General features: G+C 37.1%; 1 protein-coding gene and 1 long non-coding RNA gene across 6 annotated transcripts in view; one reads left to right on the top strand and one right to left on the bottom strand.

The window, feature by feature from the left end:
• Positions 1 to 17,797, bottom strand: part of LOC122525358 (stress-activated protein kinase JNK) — a 103,182-nt gene that overhangs the window by 82,795 nt on the left and 2,590 nt on the right. For all 5 annotated transcript variants that reach the window (XM_043648095.1, XM_043648099.1, XM_043648101.1 and 2 more), the window contains one exon: positions 2,146 to 2,227. The gene's annotated coding sequence lies outside the window, so the exon portion shown is untranslated. The remainder of the gene's footprint in view (positions 1 to 2,145; positions 2,228 to 17,797) is intronic.
• Positions 16,170 to 17,790, top strand: LOC122525360. The gene is made up of 2 exons (XR_006305765.1): positions 16,170 to 16,562; positions 17,369 to 17,790. It is a non-coding gene; the product is annotated as an uncharacterized LOC122525360 (long non-coding RNA).

Here is a 17,797-nt window from a genome sequence, read left to right as displayed (position 1 = left end):
TAGCCTACTACTCTTCTATTTGCTACTCGCAGCGAACTCGTAAACGATCGATTTGGTTAACGGTTAATTCGACTGGATAATTTTAATTTGCTTTTGGACAAATAGATTGGCCAAATATAATAGAATAAATAAAATAAACGTAGATGGTAATTTTTCGTCAAAAGGATTTTTAATTAGATCTCCAAAGGAATATCTAAGAATTTTCTTCCGGTCCTCGATCACGACTTACCCGCGTCCTTAAGAAAAAAAGGCCACAAAGGAAATTGAATCTCTCTTTCTCTCTTTCTTTCTCTCTCTCGCGCTATCTCTGGCCGTTCGCATCGCGAGAAATGGCCGCAAGCATTTCGATTTCCTGCACGGCGACATCCGAAAGACGGGATCTCAAAGGTTACCAAAGGTATTTTGTACGGTACGGTAACTCTCCGATAAATACACTTTGTAGATAATAACCGACGGTACCCGAATCTGGGTCGTGTCAACTTCCCCTACCGAAACGTTCCTATCATCGATTCGTTAACGTAATTCATACATTAACGAAATCTTTCGAGTAAAAACGATAATACAAAAGTTTCGTGTACGCGTTGTCGTTATCCTAAATCGAACGACCGATTCAACGAAATCATTATCGTAATCTAGAAAACTGATTTAACCTATTCAAACGAAATTTATAAAATCGAGTAGGTTTACGTGGAAAATTATTTTGATTTCGCCAACAGAGCAAACGAGGGAAGCGATCGAAGAGAGACGAACGCGCAACAGCAGCAGCCATATTCTATGGTAAGAAACATCTGATGTATCCTGCGGATCCTAGCAATCCTAAGGACACGTCCAGTCGCTTATTCGGAACAACAGTAGTAGGATCGTGTAGAACGTGAAAAGCGTGGGACGTCACGCGAAGGTCGCAGAGCCCGAAAATCCATAACCACCCTCCCACCCCCGTTACGTTTCGCGAAGTTGCGCTTGCGCGACCCAAGGCTCTTTACCAAAGAAACGACGGCTAATGGCCCGTCGTCCTCGTTACAATACATTTTTCGACACATTTTTCGACACATTTTTCGACAATTACCACGCACAACTTATCGACCGATTTTCAAATATATTTTCAATACACTTTTCCGTATCCTAAAGCAAACCAAATCTAATCGAAATCTAGAAAGAATTCTTCTTAAACGAACATTTTATCGATTTCTAAATTCTCGAATATCCGATAATAGAATAAAACGAAGTTCTGATTTTTCCTGGGCTCGACCGACAATGTCACAGTCACGGATATGAAAAAACTAATTAATTAGGAACGTTATCTCAATGACGCTACGAATATGAAGAAAAAAAAGAAAAGAAAAAAGATGGAACAAGAACAACTAAGTGGATGAGAGATCAGACGAAAGAAAAATATAATCCAATTAACTTGGAGAGACGGAATTCGATGTTTTACTAAATCAAGAAGTCGGATTATCTTCATTAATTAGCTCGATTTTCGAAGATGTCCTTCATTAATTAATTTATTAATTCATTCGATAATATTCAACTCGTTCCGTAACGTAGAAACTGCTTCTTATTTTCCCTCGCTTTGAATAAATAAAAAGGAAAAAAAAATATCAACGAATAAAGAAAGAAATATTATTTATAATTTTTGTAATCGCGTATACGAAGTCGATTGCCAGGGAGTCTTCATTGAGATATCGAAAGGGAACGAATATCGAATTGCATAATGATATTAATGCGACGACGATAATCGATCTAGAGATTCGCTGAAGTTCATTATCGAGAGATTTAACGTGCAATTACAATGATGAGCATTCGAACGAGTAGCAGGACGTATTCGAACTGTCAGTGTTATCAACAACTCCGTAATAATCTCAGGCAGATCGACAATTAATTATTTTCGAATAATAACAATAGTAATATGCATAACGTTGCGAGTTATACACTCGAATCGAGGAATCTATGATTGTTTTACAACGATCATTGGATTAATTAATTATCTTCATCAATTATCAGATAAATGAAATCAATTATTGTTCTAATTATCGTATAAACGAATTAGCGAATTTTTATTTCCACTTGCTATCTGTAAAGAAAAAACATCCTGGAGCGTAAAAAAAACAGAAGCATTGAATTTATATCCAAATTCAAAGCACTCACCGACTCAGGAGGACACGAGAAAACCACCCATGTTGCTTCTGCCGTTGTTGCCGTTGTTGTTGTTTCCGTTCGACGTTTATCCCTGAAACAAGAAAGTAAGAGAAAAAATAAGAAGAAATAAAAAGAGATTACAAAACGAAACGATATAATTAACAAGGCACTCGAGACGAAAAGCGATGGCATCGAATAAGTATGGCAGAGGAAATGCAATAATAAAGCTAAAGGGTCTTCTCTCGTGTGGAAAGTAAAGAAGAATAAACGCGACCTTACCCTTCTCGACTTTTACCAACCGACTAAATTACATTTCATTTCAACGAACTTCATTTACCTTAAAAAATTTTACGACAAATAATCCGTCGTGTTTTTTCCGTTATAGATTTCTTATAATACTAGCGATCAAAAATATATTATACGTATAATAAAATTTATCAATGAAACACAAATCTTGCAATTGTCGAGGTGGAAAGATTTTAGCAACAATTTATACGAGTCGAAACCATAAAATATCAATCATAAGAAATGTTTCGCAGCTCGGATAAAATTTGTCGATCTAGCAACGTCAGTTTCGCCCTTCCCTGTCAAACACATAAAATCAAGCAAGGGATAAAGGCTACACACACACACACACATATCTCTATATATATTTGTCTCTCTCTTTCTTCGTTCCCTCCCTTTTCGTATAATCCGCGAGAGGAGACGAGGGTTGTTTTCGCTAGTGCGGTTTTCCTCCAGCTCGGTCGAAGTCGAACTCGAGGGAGTCCCGAGGGAGTCCCGAGGGAGTCCCAAGGGAGACTAGTACTTGGAAAGAAAAGAGAAAAAGAAGAAAAAGGACCCTTTCCACGTAGGCAAGAAGCATCGACACTTATCCGCGACCAATACCAACGCGGTGCATCGTCTAATTGAAAGCGACGTCACTCTTGCTCGTTGCATCCCCGTCGGGAACCTAACGCTACCCTTCCAACTACCCTTTCCTACTGTCTCCCTTTCGAATAATCGACTGAACTCGGCAATGGATAATGACATCAAGAATAAATATACGAATGATGATGATGATTTACAAACTACTCTGCGTGAAAATAAAAATGATGCGCTTTTAATTTGAATAAAAAGTGATTATCGACGTGTGCGTCTATTTTCTAATTAAAATGAACGACTTTATTTTTAGATATATATGTTTAAAATATTATATTTAATATATCGATAAAATTTGTTAGATTTATTCAACGTTATAATAGAAAATGATTAATCCAATCTCTACATAGAAATGAATTATCTCGTATTCGTAATACAAATATCAGTCGATCGACGCGTCAATCTACAGATACGCTATTTGATTTATCAAACGATAGTGGAGACCGATATTAATGCCGAATAAGTACTAACACTGTTGCAACAAAGAGTAGATAGATAGATCTGTTAATTGATCCTCGAATACTTGGAAGCTTTCAATAATAGCTTAGAATAGTAAGCGAGATAGCATCTCGTTTATTCGAACGACCATTAAGGTGACTTTTGACTCAACGAATATCGATGTCTGCGAATAGTAGTAGTAGTAGTAGTCATGTTGCATCGTCTAATTGAAAGCGACGTCCCCGTTGATGCATTGTGCCGATAGGGACGCAGAAGGACTGTCGCGGAAGGAGAGAGGGAGAAATCAACGAATACCGAAAGTGCCGACGACGATTCCCATGCGAATCGGAGTTTGTTACTCGACTCGTCCTATCTAACCGGAAATAATGATACCGATTCGCTAAAATTCCCACTACGCGATCAAAATCAAGGTAAACGTAAACGATCCCAACGATCCTTTGGATGGATCGTAAATCCTTTTCGGATTCCCGGCTCGATCGATAGATTTATTTCATGTATTTATTTTTTTTCTTTATTTTTTTTTTCAACGAACAATCGATTTTAATCGATTCCACGCTTGCAGCAGTTTTACGATCGACGTAGATATCGTATGTTCGTATAGCAATTAGGGATGAATATTGGCCTTAAGGCTACATCGATTAGACAATGATTAACCGCGCAAATGACGACGGATAGTTCCGATAAGATGACGTTCTGGTAATTAAGCGATAGCGACTCCGATGTGCTCTCCGGAGTAATTAGCCAGGTAGCGCATGCCATATCTCCTGGATGGTCTATTGATTCGGCTAATGAACTCGGACCCCAGCCAGCTTTTGCTCCTGGCTAATTAAAAATACTTTCTATTATTATTCAATTTTGTATTTAAAGCAAAATTTATATATTCTATTACGATCAAATTAATACGTAGGAATCAACAAAATGTTCAATTGAATTTTCATTGTTTTATCAATTCATTCGAGGCGCATTGATTTAACAATTAACTCGATTAAGGTAGATACGATACTCGCGTGTGTGTGTGTGCGCGCGCGCGCGCGTATAACTTCGTATTTGATCTTGCAACAGTTTCCATGTAAGTAATTATGCGAGTAGGTGTATCTGTTCAGTCAATTGGCACAATCTGTTGGTCTCGTTGCACGCGACAAAACACCAATCCAAAAGCTATTGTTCAATTTAGCTAAGAGAGCGAGACAGATACATATATATATACGAATAGAGGATTGGGAGGGTGAAAGGAAGATCCAAAGAAGACCAACGCAACCCCCATAGCAAGCAACGTACTACATGGCTACCCACATCACAGCAATTATTTAGATTGGCACGTGTGAAGTGCTCTCTTGTTACCCTTTTCCCCCGTTCCTCGAACTCGCTTTTCTCTCCCTTCAACGTTAGGGTTCAATAGTACGGATATAGATACGTATGTGTGCGCTTGCACGTCCGATCCGTAAAAATACCTTCGCGGAAGGGTGGCAAAAGGGGGTGTGTGACTCGAAATAGGAATACGAGGCTATTCTACTCCCTCTACATCTCCGATGTCTACGTAACGAGCCACGAGAATCGATCAATACGCAAGAAGAAAATCACCTCTCTCTTATTCCATCATTTTCTTTCAATTTTTACTTTTCGTCCCCTTCCCTTTTGGTTTTATTCTTATCTAACGTAATAGAGGATTGCGAAAAAAGCTATATGTAATGATCGAATTAGCCTGATTTACATAAGAAACATAGGAGAATTATTCTATAATGCGATTCTTCGTCAGGGTTCTTTGCGATACGGAGAAAAAGAGAATCGAGCCATGGTAACGCGAGATAATTTAATCCGTTAAATAAAATTTTGTAAACGCTAACATCTCGGTGTGATTTGATAATAAATTTATGAGAAATATTCGATCGAAAGTGTTTGTCGAAACGTTGTTTCTAAGTAAATTATCGAAATTGAATATTGCGAAAGGGCGTAGTAAAGTTTGGAGATTGTCGAACTCTAACTCATAAATAATTGAAGTTTAAATAGAATTGACAAGGGGTCGGGCCGATAGTTCAAGCTCGACAAAAGCTTGAATTTCGGATACAGGATGAACGTCCTTCCCGAATATAAATTATTTCAATGCACCTACTAAATCCGTGTTTGTTAGGAAGAGGAAGAGAAACGAGGGCTTGATTTTGGCTAAAATCTCGCAAGCTGTGCTCGTCAAGAACCAGGTAATATATTATTTCTAGTAGACTCTGTTTCTCCCCGCTAAAGCTGTAGAATAAATTAAACGTAAAGATGAATACTCGTTCGTTGCAACCCCTTTTCTCGATTAATCCAATCGATCCTCGCGCTGAATCAACGCCGAGAAGAATCGGTTTTACGATAGTCCGAGAAATAGGATTTCCCGAATTACAAATAAAAGTAATTCCTAATCCGGTTTGCGCTCGCCGCAAGGATTGTGTTAGAGACAGAGAGAGAGAGAGAGAGAGAGAGAAAGAATAGGAAGAAGACGACCAAACAAATGCAGCAGATTTTCAAAGAGCATCCTCTCTCGTTAATTCGATATCTCCGAAAAAGGTGGGGAAAGGAGCGAGAGGATATTTCAGCTTCGGTATTTAAATATGGATGAACGAAAGGAGTCCCTTTTTACACCCTCTCGCTTTTCTCCTCCTCTGTAGTAACGCACCAGACGGATAGACGTAGGAACAACAGAGCGAGTAGAAACTTGACGAATGGTGCTGGAATAAATTGCAGTCTCGGTATAACGATGACAAACAGATCGTACCGCGATTGGATGGCTCGATGCGTTCGCAGACGATGCAGGGTTTGAAGGGTTGCTGTATCCTGCCTGCCTGCCTGCCTGCCTGCGGATGTAATTTCCGTTTCGCCATATATTCGACGGAGTACTCGTACGACACTTCAAACGTCATCCAGATTCCAAAAAGAAACGGAACAATAAGAATTTATACGATATCTTTTACGATTATGGGGCATTCTATGCGATACGATAAAAATCATTTGATCCGTTACTTTCCTTTTTTGTTTTACAAAATAACGAGATAACGTCAATTTGAAAAAACCAAGCTTGACGATATTTCACGCTAGAAAAGCTCAACGATAACGTAAGCGAAAGGGTGGCAGATATTTAAATATGGATAAGCAACCAGAGGAAGGCGCAACCCTTTCTCGACAGGGACGCAACCCGCAAATAGACTGGGTAACCGTGAAAGTTACGTCCCGGCAACGACATCTGCCGTTATCTTCCTTTTTATAAAACGTGCGAATATATTCGGAAGTTGTCGACGTTACCGAGCTTGCCCGGAAATACATAATTCGTTGGCAAGCGTAAATTTGACTTTTATCGCTTGATTTATATATGTATTACTTATCTATCGAAAGAGATCAAATACTTGACCCTTAAAAAACGATCTAATAAATTATTAACGCTAACGTAGAATTTATTCGATGAAAAGTGTTTCTTCTATCAAATATTTCATCTTTTAACACACTCACTTATCAAAGTAAAAGATCTTACAGGCTATGTAAAAAGCTTTGTCAGATGCATAAAAAAATCATGTTGGAAAAAGGTCAGATAGGTCAAAAGGGGAACAGGAAGCACTTCCATCTTGACGTAAATGAAACTCGTCGAGTCGTTGAAGCGACAAAAGGAAATCTCTTCTTTTGATTTTTTGTTCCTTTTATCTTCTTCTTCTTCTTCTTCTTCTTCTTCTTCCTCTTTTACATTCTTTTTTTTTTTCATTTATAAAACGTAACGTTCGTCACGTGTCCGGCCCTGATCATTCAGCAGATGGAACCTCTCGAAAGATTATTATTACGAGTGCGTTGCTTCTTCCGCCCGGTTCCGGTACTTTTTCATTTTCCGCATCCGTTGATTAAACCGACTCGTTCTTCGCGATTCTACCCTTCCCTCTCTCACCTCGTTTTTTCTCACAATTGTTTTGTGATTTGAGAGATGATCTACTACTACGACGAGACCAACGACCACCGACGAGAATTTTAATAAAATTGTAAACAGCTTTTTTCCTCCCCGTTTCTTTCGGTATTCAATTTTTTTGTCAAACAGCATACAAAATGTATATTAAAAAAGTTCGCCAAATTGTAACGCTACACAATTTGTTCAAATGTATTCATCCGTAAATTCCTTTTAACCGTTGCGCAATCTTTTAATGAAATAATCTTTTCTTACGTTAAAAATTTCAACGTATAGAAGAAGGGACGAATCGATAAACGTTTTCATTGTTAAAACTCGCCCCCGTCGTGTATACGCGCAGGACGATAAATCGTATACATAAAATGATGGAATTCGCGAAGCAGAACATCGTTTTAATACCGATAATAATCCGCTTTTATACGTCGAACTAAGGCTTTCCTAGCGTCTCAAATATCATGCGAAGCATCCTAACTCTAATTAACAACGATGCAATAAACTTTCTCGATGAACGAACGGTTAGTTTAAACCTTAGGAAAGCCGACAAAAGCGTGTTCCTCGGATTTAAATGAAACTACTACTACCGGGGACTTTTATGATAGCGTTCGTTCCTAATACTTTCGTTAAACAAATTTATCCCTTTCGCTTTAGTTTTCCTCGACGAATATCATTACGAGAGATATTAATTGTACTTCTCATTTTGTTCTTCTCTCTCGCATTTCTTTTAACAGAAAATTATCAAGAAATAATAGTAGAACTAAACTCGATTTACGAGAAATCCAATATTACGAGAATATTTTCGCATGGGGCGAGACGCGACGAGAGAGCGAGTGGTTTTGTAACGAAGTATCTCGTCGAAACTCATTGAATATTTATTCCCTACTAACTCCCTGGAATTACGCGAAGGACGCTAAGTGCGCGAGAAGAAATGCGAAGATGATACGACATGCAAATCTCTCTATCTTTTACCTAACACAAATTCTGATATAGAGTAGTTGAAAATATTCCTCGTTGTTTGCGATTTCGAAATAGAGAAGAACGAACGCGACAAACCCGAATTCTATTTTTACCTTGCCTTGCTTTAAACATTACGAATAATAAATATTATTTCAACGAGAAATACGAGATGGAGGTATAAAAAAGTGACGTCGGCGTTAACACCTGTTCGCTTTAGCGTTCGGCCTACTAGAAAGGATGAAAAATTAAGAAGACAAATAGCCTAGATGGTCATTTTATCGAAGAAAACGATCAACCTTCGTTGCACCCTCGTAAATGTTTAGCTGGTTTCTCTTCCCTATGGCTTCGCTACAAAATGAGACTACTCGTCAGCTATTCTTAAGAATCTAAACTGATCAATTAGAGATAACGAATGAAACATTTTAATCCTACTTACTATAGCATTTTAAATACCTCATTTATTTTATCCATGTCCCGAAAACAAATCGAATCTGATAATGAAAATGAATGAAATGCCTGGAGACGGAAGAAAGGTAGAAATATTTGAATAATTTCAAGTCATTTATAAACGACAAGTATTCCTCGTAAAGAATAGAACCGATTAAATCAAATTGATAAATCCTAAAACACAGAAATGGCGACGGAAAGGTGATGGAAAGGTGACGGAAGAACGGAAGGAGCTTCAGTTAATTTCCTGTCTAAGAGTCGAGCAAGAGAGTAGGAAGACCGCTCTGTGTGCGAACGCCATCGTGTGTGTGCCAGAAACGATGAAATGTGATGAAGAAAAGGGTGGGAGGGGCAAAAGGAAAGGGCCGAGATACGACCCATACAGACTTGATTTCCTTCATATTTCGATCCGCAAAGTCTTCCTCTGCTATGAAGCTTGTTAAAATAAGGAAAGTCTAGAATTTCAATCTCCTTGATTAAATTAGAAATAAAAAAAAGCAGATTTAATTATTTCATTCGGGGAGAAATGATACAATTTGTTGTGAATTAAAAAACCGATTTATATATTTATATTTTTTACTATATTTTTAAAATTCAACTCGATCTCTTTTGATTCGAGATCTAAACACTCCGGCAGAAATCGAATTCCTTCGAAAAGGTGTTTGAAAAAAAAAAAAAAAAAGAAAAAACAACTGTTCCTCGTTCCTTTCTCTCCTTGTTTCCTGAGAAGAGGAAAAAAAGGAGTAAAAAGAAAACGCGGAGGAACACGATGTCGGAGAAGACATGCTTTCCCCAATGAAGTCGAAACACGAGAGGAATTTCGAATGATAGGAGAGATTTCGTATTAGCCATTCCGATCACAAACGTGGCGCGAGTGTAACGCGAACATCGTGTCGTAAACCGGCGAATTTTGCTGAATAACTTTGTCGTATGAATAATAATAACGGCCCGTGAAAGAGATGTCTTTGAACCGTGATCAAAGCGATCACGTTCGCATTTTTATATTGTACGTATTTACGAAAGAAATTTTCTATGAAAACGTTCATTTTGAGAAGTAGGGGTGTGGTACGGGATGAGTCAAAAAAAAGGAAGGAACTTATAGGACAGGGGTTGAAGAGAGAAAAAATGAGAGAAAGAAAATTGTTAAATAAAGTTTGAAAACTAAAATAACTCGAGCGAATATATTTTAGAACATAGAAAGTTAGAAATAAGATTAGGAATAAGAGGACTAAAGGTAAACGAAACGTCTCGCTGGTTAGTACGTTCGCCATCTGGCGCGGTTACATCGTCTCGACAAAGTTCGCAAATTAATTTGACAAACGGCCGAGTTCCCGTTTCTCAAGGACGATAGACGAATACCGTGCTAAGAGAGAACCAACCAACTTCCAACCCATTCTCCTGCGTAACACCAAATATCTTTATGGGGTAAAACACGACCCTACCCCGAACCTCTGCTATCAGTTCGCACTAACGCGTAACCATTCGAATCCCATTTACCGAACTCGGCTAATAACTGACTTTCGAGTAAGTAGATATTTCGATTATTCGATTTACAATTCCTATTGTTATTGTTCCCACAATTCATTCTTCTTACACCAACTTCCTTCCAATATTACAATCTTACAATTATTCTAATGCGATATCATACAAAATGGAAAATGCAATCTAAAAATGATTGAAATCGTAAATGAACAAATTTGCCAGTGAAAAAGTTTGAGATAATTTGAATAGAGGATTCCTTTTTCCCTACATTCGGTGGTAAATCAAGAGTAGCAAGATAATAAAGGTAAAATCGCAAGAAGGCAAGGCCACATGATTCAACGAACGTAATATACCGGCGTCTCTGGGAATAACTCGAGCGTATAGGAGTACCGAGAGAAACGATATATTATTCCCAGAATGTAGGGAAAGCGTCGCGGCGGGTGGAAGGAGAAATATAGACACCCAAGCTGAAAGGTAAAACCGTGTATTTGACTTTCCATCTTTTCTCGGTTATACTCTTGCGCGTGTGGGTGCATACGGATAGCTAACATACGAGATGACCGAGATTCTCCGCAAAATCTTTCATTCGACCAACATTTTTTCCAACGTGACACCTATCGCTCGCATATATAATGCATACTACGAAAGATACGTAAGTATTATGATTAAAAGGGTTCAATTGTTAGAAATTTATAATATAAATGAAATGCATACAAAATAATTATACAAATGTTTCTTCATTTTGTTTAATAAAATATAATATATATTAAAATGATGATATTATGACTGATAAAGACGTATTTATTTGGTATCTATCGTAGCGCATAATCGATCGAGCTGATTAAATTGAGAATCTCTTATTAGATAGACGCGTATACCTCTCCCCATTGCTGCAAATATATAGAAACGAGGGAAATCCTATTTGTCCGTTTACAAGGCTGTATTTCATTCGTCTAAAGTCACTTTTCACGTGCGTCATTGAACGAACTAAGGTATACATTTTCAGTGAAGCGTGCACGCAAGTTCAGGAGAATAGAATCCAACGAAAGATGCATCGGCGAAACGGACGAAGGGCTATTGTTATCTTCTTCAGAAGGAGTGAGCTATGGCGCGTTCCATGAAAAGGGTCGTCTTTCTCGACTAAAGCTCTCTCTTTCATTCTTTCTTTCTTTCTTTCTCTCTCATAAAAGTATGTTTTATGCGCTGTCCGAATATATATGTGCACGCGCACGCGTCTGTCTGTGTGCACTTTGTCCGAATAAGCAGATATATCAAAACACGTACTATTTCCCCTACGAGGATCTCAAAGATACGGACAACAAACGATTTTTCTTAGACTACTTACCGTTCAATACTAATCCTCCTTCTCTTGTTTCATTAATTTAGCATTTTCATTGGAATACAAGTTTTAATATAGTTTGCAAAAATTCCAATTAAATCGTTGAAATCATTTTCATAAGTGATAATATTAATTCGAATTTACACAAACGTTCATATACAAATGATAGACGAAAATTGATAGACGAGATAGAGAAAGAAAAAGAGAAACACAAATTTCTCTTGGAATATACTCCAATTAACGGAGTAACAAATAGTAAGACAGTAAGTAGTCCAAGTCGATGCGTAAACCGACTAAACTCGGCAAATCTTAGCAAATCACTGCACTAATTCGCGCGGTCCAGATTTTTCTAAGCGCGTCAGTCTCCGCGTAAACTCTGTTTGATAAATTCGTGCTAAATCCTGAGGAATCTCGAGCCCGTTTAAAAGAGAAATAGGCACGCGAGAGAGAAAAGTAGCGAAAGAAAGAGTCACCTTGTTTTTGTTTTTTTTTTCTCCCCTTTTTTCTGAATCTACCTTGGCTTTTTTCTCTCCCTGCTGAAAATGTCAAGCAAACGACTGTCGCGTACTCGACGAAATCCAAAAGGTCTTTTTCCGCATCTTTCATCCTTCTTTATCTACCGAGAAGGAAGCTGTTAAATAAAAAATCATTTTTTAAATTAACAAAAAAATAAGAACGCGAAAGCCGAGCTCGTTTGCGCGAACTAAAAATAATTATTCTCAAAGCGTTACGCGCTCATTCGAATATGATAACATTCATTATAATCGTAAACGACGTTTATATTTGATAAATTTATTTCTATTATACGTAATTAAAGTAAAAAGAATTTAATTAACATTATCATTTAAGTATATGCATTTCGTTCTAAATACACTATATAATCTGTATGTCACATTTTATCGCATTGTACTACATGTAATTTTGTGTAACGCGTACCTGCTACATACAATTCAATGAATTATGTCACTCAAATGCATCTATTTCATAAAATATACTGCACAATGTTTTACATTTTATTACATTTTTTCTGCTACGTACAGTTTTATTTATTACATCAACTTCGATAGAAATTGTATCGTTCGAACGAATGCATTTAAATTTAATAACTTGTCTATAAATTGTTGCAAATGGTGCGAGATCATTTTTTGAAATAATTAATATTATTTAAAATCCATACTTTTTTTTCTTTTATGCTAAAAAAAAAATAATTTATTTTCTAACGAAACGGGATATAAGTAATTAATGTTCGCGGTAGACATCGTAAAACGAGAGGAGAAAAAAGAACGAATAGAAAGGAAGAATTTTAATCTTCACGCGGTTGAAATTCGCAAACCACATTCCAAACAACTACTCCTACTCCTACTATCACTACTACTACTACTACTACTATTACAAGTTACGAGTTCAGTTGGGACCGTTGAATATATTGGCGATTTAATAGACCGATTCGACCGACCATTTTCGGAATTATACGTTCCTCTGGATAGAGGAAAAAAAAATAAGAGGAAAAATAGATTGCAAAATAATAGTCCAACTAACTAAGTTGAGTATTTCAAATGATTGCGATATTTCTAACTAAATATAAATTGTCTATTATTTCTGTCTCTGTCGTGTGGTTGCCGTTGAAAAAACAAGCACGATATTTTCTCGACGTTACACAATACAATTTGAAAATAGAAAAATAGAGAGAGAGAGAGATCAAAATTGTCCACGCTTTCTGGAGCCTCCGCGAGAACTCCTTGACACGTTGAATTATTTTTTCATTCTGAAAACACACAACGAATGAAGAATTTAATTAAATATGCTTCTATCTTTAATCTTGTATATTATGCAAATGCAACAAAGCAACTACGACGCGGCTGCTCGGTTCTATTCCTGCGAGAAAAAAATAAAACAAATATTCTAGCAAATATGAAATAATCAAAAAGTAGGAAAACACGAATGAAAAATGAGCGACATTTTGAATTCAGCCTTGGCAATTAGTACTTCCAAATCTTAGCCTGCGTTCTAATTAGAGACATTGTTTAATTTCGTCTGTGTTACCTCTACTTACAATTAGCAAAGAAAAGAAAAGAAGAAGAAGAAGAACAAATGTAATTCGGAGTAAAGAAAACAAAGGGAAACTGGAAGAACGCGAAACGAAATAATTGTTAGAACTCGTTTTATTAATAAAAATAACAACTCGACTAGCTCTCGCTCTTTGTTTAATGTAAAAATTAATGTGTTTATTATAAAAATACGTTTATTATTATTATTATTATCTCGCGATCGTTCTCCATCCCTTATCGCGAGCTGCACACAATAGAAGAGAAATTCCCAAAGCGAGTCTATGCGCATCAATAGTTCGTTAAATAGCGATGCGAGGAGTCTCCAATACTGGGTAACCTACATATCTACTCTTACACATATATCCATATGCGAGCATGAAAGAGAGAGAATATTATTTACTAAGGTATTCGCGTGTGAGTAGCCGGATAGCGTATAATTTCATAAACTCTGCGACTGGTTCGATCGAACGAGGACGGGCTTCAAATAAAAAGACTAATTTTTCTTCGACGCGAGCACGCAAAAACGAATAACGAGATATAGAATCGATAATTACCATAATCTAGGCGAACAATTTAGAAAATAAAATAATGTAATAAATTGATTAGAAGGCATCGGCCACGAGATTATTCGAGAAACGTGCAAAACAAGTTTTGGCCGAGTCGGATGCGTGTAAATCATAAATTCCATAGCATCAACCTTAAAAAGAAAGAAACGGAGAGATAGAAAGATAGAAGAGAAGTAGGAGTGGATGGTATGCTACGATTAAGAGAGAATATGAGCGATTAGAGAAGAGGAAGCCCGTAAAAGGAGCTTCTGAGATCCCCAGACAGTGGCGTCATCGGATTACTTAATGCGGTTCTATGTATGCGTTCTCGCTGCCTGCGAGTATAAAAGTCTACTACTCGACTAGATGAACATGAAAAAAAGAAACTCTCCCTTTCTTCCTTTCTTTCTTTCTTTCTTTCTTTCTTTCTTCCTTCCTACCTTTCTTCCTTCTTTCTTCTTTCTTCTTTTTATGAACAAGAAATTTCGGCTGTTTATAAAAAATCCTCTTTTCATTTGATGACAAATTAATAGAAAACGGTAAAAGAAAATGAATTCAATTTAGCGAACGAACGCGATAATAATTAATAATTAATCTAAAATCGTTGAAATATTAAAACGAATAATATTCTTGCTAGGCACGCGTTAAAAGTACGACGTGTCGACAGTAGGACGGTTGAGCTGTAACTGTCTCCGCTGTATACAAGTATCAGGAAAAAAAGTATACATAAGTATAAGACTAGAGATAAATATAATTTGAACTTAAAAAATATCGGTGACTGCCGACGACACGCGTATTTACTTTATTTTCCTCGCGACGATTCGACTAGACATCAGTTTTTCACTCAATTATTTCTTTATCGTATATAATCTATTGTATTATTTGTTATCGCTTTTTTCCAAACGAATTTATTCTTTTATCAAATAAATCTATTGCGTTGTATTTAATTTTCTATGTCCTAGACGAATTGAATTATCAAAAATTATCAAAAAAGAATAAACAAATAAACTAGTTACGTATTTCTTTATAACAACGTTAACGTAGATTATATTCGAATATAAATGTATACACATTAAAAAGAAACGTTCATATATTTTCAGACAAGATTTCTCAGCTCGGTTACGTCTGGAAGTATTTAATTTCCGGCACGAAGAAAAGGAGGAAAAAGTAGAAGAAGAAGAAGAAGAAGAAGAAGAAGAAGAAGAAGAGAAAAGAAAAGAAAAGAAAAATTAGGGTCCCAACGACTCGACATAAAAAAGGCTCGCCTCGACTAATTAACGCAAATATGACTCTTATCGTGGTTGAGTATCGATACGCGTTAGAGACGAATTTCAAGACATTAAGATAAGCACGGTTGTTTAATGGTACACCATTACATAGCCATTAAGCAGCACCATAATTCTAATTAGGCAGGCAGCTCCAAGGGCCACCTAGCTTCCGGCATCAAGCTAATCTTAAGCAGACGCTATTAACAACGAAAATAAGTTTATTTATCGGATAATAGTCATGCGAATAGCTCCGCGTGTCCTAAAAGAAATATTTCATGGTTCATTTATTTCCCTTCGAATCATCTCTCTTATAAATATTTAATCGAATAAAAGAAGGAGAGAGAAAAGAAAAACACGTAAGAAATGCCTACTCTTACCCGAGATTATCTAGTCAAGAGTACCCAAAGAAAGCTTAAACTTGGAAACCCTTAAGAGATCTAAACGTTTCAACTACCCTCTCACAGATGGCACTGTTAAGGGTAACTAAACAAAACTAGCTCGCATCGGTAAAGAAGATACAAAAGATAAAAATGCAAAACGAGATAATACGATAACGCATTAGCATATATCTGCATATATCTAAGATCCTATTGTAATCGTTAAACGAAGTAGTATATAATAATCTTATTACTGATTCAAAAGGAAGTTACTGAATGAATACAAATACATTTATATATACATTTATATATATATATATATATATATAGTGTCCTACTGATGTCAAAAGATTAGGATCACAGCGTGGCGCCACCGAACGAGAAACGTCGTGTCTGCAGTTTTGACGATGAATGCCGCTGGCGATTTCGAAGCTAGAAAGGAAGAAGAAGATGAAAAAGAGAAGAGGATTCTTGTGGTCAATGACGATGGTATCAGTGTTGGTGTTGGTTTGGCGTTGGTGTTGGTATTGGTGGCGATGGTGGTATTGGTGGTGGTGGTGATGGTGGTGGTGGTGGTGGTGGTGGTGGTGGTGCTGGTGGCAGAGTCCACAGTGGGAAGAGTTAAGAGAGAAGCTCGAACGAGAGGGGTAAATGTAAGAGTAGAGGGGTTAGTATGGGCAGGCGACAGGGACGAGGGATTGAAACGGTGGATGACGTTGGTTGGGGGTGGACAGGGAAGGGAAATCGCAACGACGATCAATACATCGCCACGCCTCGCGTTCTACGCTCGTATCTTGCGGAGAGCGAAACTTTACTTTCCCCGATCGTTTCGATTCCTCTTCTTTTTCTTTCCCTTATCTTCTTTTTTTTTTTTTTTACTTTTTCAAAGCGAACATCGCGATCGATCGGATCGTTGGAATAATCTACAACTAATATAAATCGAATACAATTTTTTACCACATTTTGATCTGACTTTATTTATTAAGGGTTGGGATAACTCTAATGAATTTTTCATGAATTATTCGTTGAAATAACTAACGAATATTTTGATAATTACTCGAGACGTTTTTGTACATAGATAAATGATTCATATTCGTTCTCATTACATTTACGACGAAACACGAATCAGGTCACGACTGCATAAACACGGAAGACGAAAGGTAGTAGTACATGTATTGTACTGCACCGGTATGAAAGTTCTCCTTTTTTCGAAAGAAGCTTTTCGTCGAGTCTAATCGCTAAAAGTCCTCGTGTTTTTTCAACTGAATACAAAACGTTTCGATAAAAAAGAAAAACACTAATAATAATCTGATTTATGTTAGTATTACGTAGAACAAAATTCGTTTAATTATTAATTATTCTTTCGATAATAAAAATAAAAAGCAAATAAATTTGGAGTTTATTTTAAAGGGAAAGAAAATTGTGTATATTTTTTTGTCGGCGTCTACCAACACACTCTATTGTCTGGCGCAGTTTCCACGTGCTCGGTGCATCGGTTAAAGAGAAGGGTCGTCGTTGATACAAAGATGGATAAATGAGGTATGAAGCGTGCCGCTAATGATAATAACGAGCAACGAATGACAATGCGAATCGATCGAGGAGCATGCGTGGCCTCCCCCCCCCCCTGTAAACACGCGTTATGGTAGCGTTAACACAGGTTAAACCGTCTGCTCTGTTCGGTCGGCGAACCAGGACGGCTGGCTCAACGTTTACCTCATGAAAATGTGCTGCATCCTACGATATCGATGATAACACAATTATGTAAGCATTTCAAAGCGATGCCAGTCAAATGGATATTAATACCTACGATATAGACTGAATGTTCTAGGATAAAATCATTACCGAGCGAAAGAGAGAGAGAGAGAGAGATAGAGGAATAAATGGATACGTTAAACTATGTAC

The sequence above is a fragment of the Polistes fuscatus genome, unplaced genomic scaffold (genome assembly GCF_010416935.1).
Source record: "Polistes fuscatus isolate 324 unplaced genomic scaffold, CU_Pfus_HIC Scaffold9, whole genome shotgun sequence".
Classification (NCBI taxonomy): Eukaryota; Metazoa; Arthropoda; class Insecta; order Hymenoptera; family Vespidae; genus Polistes; species Polistes fuscatus.
This window is presented reverse-complemented; position numbering and strand designations above follow the sequence as displayed.